The sequence below is a fragment of the Scomber japonicus genome, chromosome 9 (genome assembly GCF_027409825.1).
Source record: "Scomber japonicus isolate fScoJap1 chromosome 9, fScoJap1.pri, whole genome shotgun sequence".
Lineage (NCBI taxonomy): Eukaryota > Metazoa > Chordata > Actinopteri > Scombriformes > Scombridae > Scomber > Scomber japonicus.
Window position 1 is genome coordinate 3902133 of NC_070586.1, and position 7720 is coordinate 3909852.

General features: G+C 38.8%; 1 pseudogene; it reads left to right on the top strand.

Moving 5' to 3' along the window:
• Nucleotides 1–4207, top strand: LOC128364305 (GTPase IMAP family member 8-like; annotated as a pseudogene).
• The last annotated feature ends 3513 nt before the right edge of the window (nt 4208–7720 follow it).

Below are 7720 nucleotides of genomic sequence, written 5' to 3' on the forward strand. Positions count from 1 at the left end.
ATGCTTCAAACTGTCGCTTCCTCCACACCTGCCATCAACATCCCTGCCCTAGCTCTTAGTTTACATAACCACCCAGACCGCCAGTTTGTAGATTACCTCATCCATGGTTTTAAACACGGTTTCCATCCCAGTTTACAGGTAATGCCCGATTCTTCCCATAACTGCCCTAATCTTCAGTCAGCCAAGATCAGCCCATTCTCCAGCCCACCTTTCTCCTTATTTAGGATCAATCCCATAGGCATAGCCACAAGAAAATATTCCGGTAAAAAGAGACTTATCATCGACCTCTCTTCCCTCCATGGCTCCACTGTCCCGAGTATCAACAGCCTCAACCCCAGCCCAGACTTTTCTATGCAGTATGCCACAATCGACCATGCCATTTCTCTGATCTGTCTCGCAGGTCAAGGTGTCCAAAGCAGACATTACTAGTGCCTTCAGTCATCCGCATCCACCCTGACTATTGGCAACTCTTTGGCATTTTCTGGAAGGGCGCTTATTACTTTTCTGTTTGCCTGACTTTTGGGTGTAAAAGCAGCCCAAAAATCTTTGACTCCTTGTCTGAGGTGTTGTGCTGGATCCTGATTAACAACTGTAAAATCCCGTATGTCATTCATTTACTTGATGACTTCCTCACTGTCACACCTCCGTCCTCTCCCCCCGCCCACAGCCTCACTACTCTGATCACTCGGCGTCCTTACCATTTCCAGTTTCATCACATCACGCCCATTCCATCGTAAAGATTAGAACAACCACTATCCAAACATACATCAGTGGAAACAACTTCATTATTAAACTGTCCTCAGGAGCTCCATGTCTCAGTTTTTCCAACTCTCACACATAATAAATACTTAAACTCATATCTTAGTTGGCGTGGTCTTTGTTAGTGAAACTCTCTCTGGTCGATAACTTCAGTTTCTAACCTTTGAAGTTCACACACAGATATCTTACATAATTTAATGTTTTCTTCTCAGTGTCTGAGGTGAGGGTTGTTCTGCTGGGGAACAGCTCGTCTGAGAAGAATTCAGTGGGGAACTTCCTACTGGGAGAAACTGTGTTCGACCCTGAGGAAGAACCAGACTGCTGTCAGACAGTCAGAGGACTGTTGATGGAAAAAGAAATACTTCTCATCAACACCCCAGATCTGCTGCATCCAAACATATCTGAAGACAAACTGATAGAACATGTAGAAACCTGTGTGAGACTCTCTGATCCTGGACCTCATGTGTTCCTGCTGGTTCTACAGCCTGAAGACTTCTCTGAGGAACACAAACAGAGACTCTGCAGAGTTCTTCAACTCTTCAGTGATCAATCATTTGATCATTCACTGATACTAATATCATCACCCAGAGAGGAGAGTTCAGATGTCAAGGAAAATAACACGGACCATCCACCTTTAAAAGAGATGATCAGAATGTGTGGAGAACAAGTTTTGTGGAAGAGGAACACTGAAAGTTCAAAGCTGTTAGCATATTTGGACAACATTGTGAGGGAGAAAGGAGGAGCAGTGAGCTGTAAAGCATGTGCAGATTCAGTATCTGCAGTACTTAAACAACAGGAGATCATTTCTACTAGTCCAAACCATGTTAAAGTTACTGGTGAGTGAGTGTAATGGATGATATTGATGACAAAAAAAGTCCATTACAGACTCCATTGCTAATGAAATGCTTTATCTACCATGTTCATCGTAGTATCATGGCAGAGAAGTGAGTGGTAGGTAAAAATGTGTATTCAAGGAATTAAATAACTTTAAATGAAATGAAAACCGACCTTGGATTTCAGAAATCCTTACACTCAAGGACAACAGTTGTCACCTGTCAGTCATTTCCAAGGTTTTTTCATAATGTGCAGCACTAGGTTTGATAAAATCCTAAAAGCTATAGTTTAAATATTAACATAGCTTAAACAAAGAGACAGATCCATACATTATAATGAAGTCCACAGTACTGGAGAATCAACTATTTAAATTTCACTCAATTTCACTCACAAAAAATTCCTCAAAGATTAAAAAAAACTGTACAGCTTCAAGTCCTGCTTTCAGGATTAGTAGACAAAAGATAACACATTTAGGAGCATCAGTAGTCAGAGACCCAAAATAATTAGAACTTAGAGAACAGGGAACAATATAGTAATGTGCAGGTATCAATCAATCAATCAATATTCATTTATATAGGTACTTTTTCTTTTGTGTTGATTTTTACACAACACATGAAAGAATTAATTTTTTCCTGATCTTTCTGATATATTACAGAACCTGTTTTCAGGATTGTGCTGCTGGGGAAAAGTGAGGACAAAAAGACAAGACTCAGAAACTTCATCATTGGTGACCAAAAACCTTCTTCAGAGATGGCCAGTGATGGAGAGTGGAAAGGAAAAAGAATCACAGTGGTTAAAACTCCAAACATGTTCAAACTGCCTACAGAAACATTTAAAAAAGAGATGCAGAAATATGAGAACTTTTGTTTGCCTGGACCAAATGTTCTGCTGCTGTTGGTGAAGCCTACGTTTACAGAGAAGAAGAGAGAAAAACTGGAGTCCATTCTGAGTTTCTTTAGTCAAGATGCTTTTAAACACTGCATGGTCATCATGACAAGTGAGGGTTCATCTGAAAGTTCATCTTTGGCTTGGCTTCTTGACAAATGTGGACAAAGACAGTACAAGATGTTTGAAAATGACTGTAGACAGCTAATGAAAAAAGTTAGGAAAATTGTTAATCAAAACAGAGAAACCTTCCTCACCATCACTGAAGAGACCAGAAGACCAAAGTCTTTAAACCTGGTTCTGTGTGGGAGGAAAGGAGCAGGGAAGACTTCAGCAGCCAAGGCCATTTTAGGTCAGACAGAGCTTCATTCAGTCTCCAGCTCATCAGAGTGTGTTCAACATCAGGGAGATGTGTGTGGACGTTGGGTTTCTCTGGTCGAGCTGCCTGCCTTGTATGGAAAACATCAGGAGGAAGTGATGGAGGAATCATTCAGGTGTATCTCCTTCTGTGGTCTTGAGGGTGTCCATGCCTTCATCCTGGTCCTACCTGTGGGTCCTCTCACTGATGAAGACAAGGGAGAGTTAAAGACCATCCAGAACACATTCAGCTCTCGAGTCGATGACTTCACCATGATTCTGTTCACTGTGGAGTCAGATCCTACAGCTCCAGCTGTTGTTAACTTTGTAAACGAAACCAAAGAGATCCAGGAGCTCTGTCAGAGCTGTGGAGGAAGATATGTTGTTCTCAACATCAAGAACAAGCAGCAGATCTCTGAGATGTTGGATACTGTTGAGGAGATGAGATTCAAGGATGAACCATTCAGCTATTCAATGAAAACATTTGCACATGTCCAAATGGAAATTATCAGCAGGCTGAGATGTCCACAAATTCAAACAAAAGGCATGGTCACCCATAAGTACACATTTAATAGCTTTGTTTGACCTTGTTTTGTGCTGTTGTTTAATGTAGAAATTGTGAAGTAACTGCAGTTGTTTTGATGTTACAGGTGATGATGAAGAACAGAGCTCTGAGTGTCTCAGGATTGTTCTGATAGGGAAGACTGGCAGTGGAAAGAGCTCTACAGGAAACACCATCCTGGGAAGAAAGCTGTTTAAAGCTGAATCAAGTCAAACATCAGTCACCAAACAGTGTCAGAAAGTAGAGAGTGAAGTGGACAGTCGTCATGTTGTTGTGGTCGACACTCCTGGTCTGTTTGACTCCACTTTGTCCCATGAAGAGGTTAAAGGGGAGATGGTGAAATGCATCAGTCTTTTGGCTCCAGGACCACATGTCTTCCTGTTGGTGTTACAGATTGGCAGATTCACACCAGAAGAGAAGGAGACATTAAAACTCATCAAGAAATTCTTTGGCAAGAATTCAGAAAAATTCATCATCATTCTTTTCACAAGAGGAGATGACCTGGAGGATGAGGAGCTTTCCATTGAAGAATACATTAAAGAGAAATGTGATGATTCCTTTAAGAAGCTGGTTGCTGACTGTGGAGGAAGATGCCATGTGTTTAATAACCGAGATAAACAAAATCACAAACAAGTCATTGAACTGATAAACAAGATTGACTCCATGGTGAAGAAAAATGGCGGCAGCTGCTACAGCAATGAGATGCTGCAAGAGGCCGAGGCAGCAATAAAGAAGGAAGTGGAGAGGATCCTGAAGGAGAAGGAAGAAGAGATGAAGAAAAAGAGGGAGAAACTTGAAAGACAAAAAGAAGAAGAAATGAAAGAAATGAGAGAAAGAATGGAAAAACAGAAAGCGGAAAGTGAACAGGAGAGCGAACTGTCAGACTGTCAAAACACAACAAAATGGGAGGAAGAGGAAAGAAGGGAGATAGAGGAGAAATACAAGAAACAAATGGATGATATGAATAAGAAATACGAAGAGGTTGCGAGAAAGCAAGCAGAAAAATTCAATGAATTCAGAGAGAAATATGAAATGAACTTTGCAGGTCTGATGGTGGAGCATACAGAAGAAAAGCAAGAACTGGTCAAAAAGTTTGAATTGTTACAAAATCTTTCAAGTCACAAAGAAAAGCAATTCAAAGAAGAGATTGATGTCTTGAAGAAAAAACATGATGAAGAAATCAAAGAACTGGAAAACAAAAACAAATGTATCATCCTCTGAAGTTTCCACTGGCCCACACAGAGTGAATATGAAGTTGGTCGGATTAAATCTGTAAGAGGATTTCGTAAAAAGTAAATAGCATGAAAATAGCAACAAACAGCGCCACAATTCAAAATTTAAATAAAAATGGCCAACTTTTTATTGGCGTTAGGGGATGGGTCCAAGAGACTTTTTTGTGCGTCTTTAGATGATACATGGTTGTAGCAAATTTCGTTCATCTACATTAATCTGGAAAGAGGGGCATTCTTAATTTTCTAAGGGATTTAGTTGCACCATTGGCCGACATTTCCTGTTTAATGGCGAAACATCAAAATTTGCTGCATTGCTATAGCAACCAGGTATAACGGAGGACATTTTTTTGGATAACTATTCATGTCCAATGTCTTAAGATGATTCTGAATGACTTTGGTCAGATTAAATCTCTATAAGGAGTTTGTTAATGTATGATGCGTGGAGATTGCGAAAATTGTGCCAAAATCATAAATTAGATTCAAAATGGCTGACTTCCTGTTGGAGTTAGGGTATGAGTCCAAGAGACTTTTCTGTGCGTCTTGACATGATACATATGTGTACCAGATTTTTTTGTGTACATCACTCTGGAGCGAGGGGCTCAATTTTTAAAATTTGTCTAGGGGGGCGCTGTAGAGCCATTGTGCTATGCCCATTTCTTGCCAGGTCTGGCATGTGTGCAAATTTTCGGGCTGAGTTTTTGGGCACGCGTAGACTGTCAAAATAATAATAATCCCTACAGATTCAACAGGGCCTCCACTATTTAGTGCTCAGGCACTAAATGTCATCCTCTGATCCCATGTCATGAACTGTAATTATTGTTAATTAACATAACTGAAAGACACTTTGACACACAAATCAAGGATTTTTTTTCACGTTATCATCACTAACTATATACTAATGATATATTGTATATGCAGCTCATGTATATCTGTGTAGTTTGTGCTTAAATGCTGACTGCTGTTGTTTCAGTCCGTCTTCAAATGCCACAGAAACTGCATGCTGGTATTGAAAACTGACAAATGACTTGAACTTGTTTTAGAGAGGAACTGTGAAGTGGTGCATGACATCATGTGTGCCAGCAGCAAGGAACACTGCAATAACTGAAATAAGAAGAAGACTGAACAACAGACCGAATTAAAACCACTCACAGCATCCAATGATGTCACTTAAGCCAGATGATAACTTCTCATTTCTCCTGGAAACAAACAGTTCCAGGCTACATTAGCCACCACTTGCTTAACACACTTAAAATCTATAGAGTCAAGTGAATCCTGTCAAGTTGCATTGTGAGTAATGTAGGCACCAGGTTTTAACAAATAAGTGTGTAAGACAGAACTGTTCAGGAGGTCTTTTGTACCTGTAGCCATTAGACTTTACAATGATCATCATAAGATAGTGACCAGGCACTGCAATAATTCTGAATAGTCTTTTCCTCGTTTTAACTTTTAGGTTCTTTGTATATATTATTTGTTCTTATTTATTTATGTATATGTGTTTATTTGTGTGTATGTAATAGCTACTGATACATGAGTTCACTGTATGGGGATGAATAAAGTATCCATCGATCTATGTAAAAGATCGATGATATCTCTGTTATGCTGCAGGACATTCAGGATTCCTACTGAGTGGTTTGCATGTTTTATGTAACCAAAAACTGATATACAGTTTGAATTGTAACAGTAAACTGTGATTATAATTTACTTTGGTCTGTGTAATGGGCTTCAGTCTCTGTTTAAAGTGACTTTTAATTTTTATTGTTGGAAAGAAATCCAACTGATTGATTAATTGTTGTAGGTCTATTTAATTGAATCTGCCCATTTGATAGACATGTTGGCTGCAGGACAGAAGAAAATATGCCAGGATAGAAAGGCTGAATTCTTTGAAAGCTTCTGTACGTTAAAATGAATGTATGTGGAAATAAATTGTACATATTCATAACATTGTTATAAATAAACATAGTGGGTTGGATTATTTTTTATTCCTTTATTTTCTTCGTATTTATAAAATGATCACTAGCTTCAATAACTTGTCTCTCCTGATTGAAATGAATACTAATATGCAGATAAATCTAGAGCCAGGTTTCCCCTTCAGACGATGATTCACTGAAACTTGACAGCAACACACTGTTACACTCGAATAAATCAGACCTTTGATCTGAAACTTAGCAGTGTAAGAAAAACCTTGAACAGGATGGAAGAAGAAAAGAAAAAAACATAAAGTCTGATTAATTGTTATACAATATAAAAGGGAAAATGCTGGTTTCTGATATCTGCTGGTGTCTTTTAAAACTATCTTTAACTTGGCTACTTACAATTCTCAAATCTGATTGGCTGGCAGACTAAACAGTTGATGATCGATGCTTAATTGTTGTTTAGATCAGAACAGTTTTTACTAGATTTGTTTTTGCTGTGCATCTTTCATCATTGTTAAAGTAAACTGAACATTGAGAGAGGACTGCATCGTATAGACTAGATATGATAATCAATTAATGAACACATAAAATATCAGGGTGTACAAGCTTGGCAGAGAATTGTGAGGATGAAGCTGTCTCTGAAAGAAACATTAAATTATAATTCTGCACATTACATAATGTACATTTAAGAATAATACTGTCCATAGCAGCTATCTTTCTCTTTATCCCGCTCTTTTATTGTAACATTCTCACATTAGACCATTACTACTTTCATTTGTACCTGTCTGATGTGTCTCCTGATGCTCACCATCCTTTCCCTCACTCACTGGTCTGGAGCTTTGGAACTGTCCATTTTGTAAAAAAAAAAGTTAGTAAATGAATAAATAAATAGATAAATGTACTGAACTGTTATTTAGTAAAATAGGAACATTTGATACCAGATTGGCCCACTGTCACAATATCCAATTTAGAATATCACCTGATCTCTGATATCAGTATCTGTATCATCATCACTCATACTCAGTCATTACCACCCGTATATGTCTGTCTGATGTGTCTCCTAAGGGATTTCATGAACATATTTTCTTCACCTGCTGGTGTGACTCCACCTCCTCTGTAAAGTTTTCTGCCCTTTGCTGCCTCCCTCAGCTCTTTCGCCCACTGCTGGAGTCTCTTTT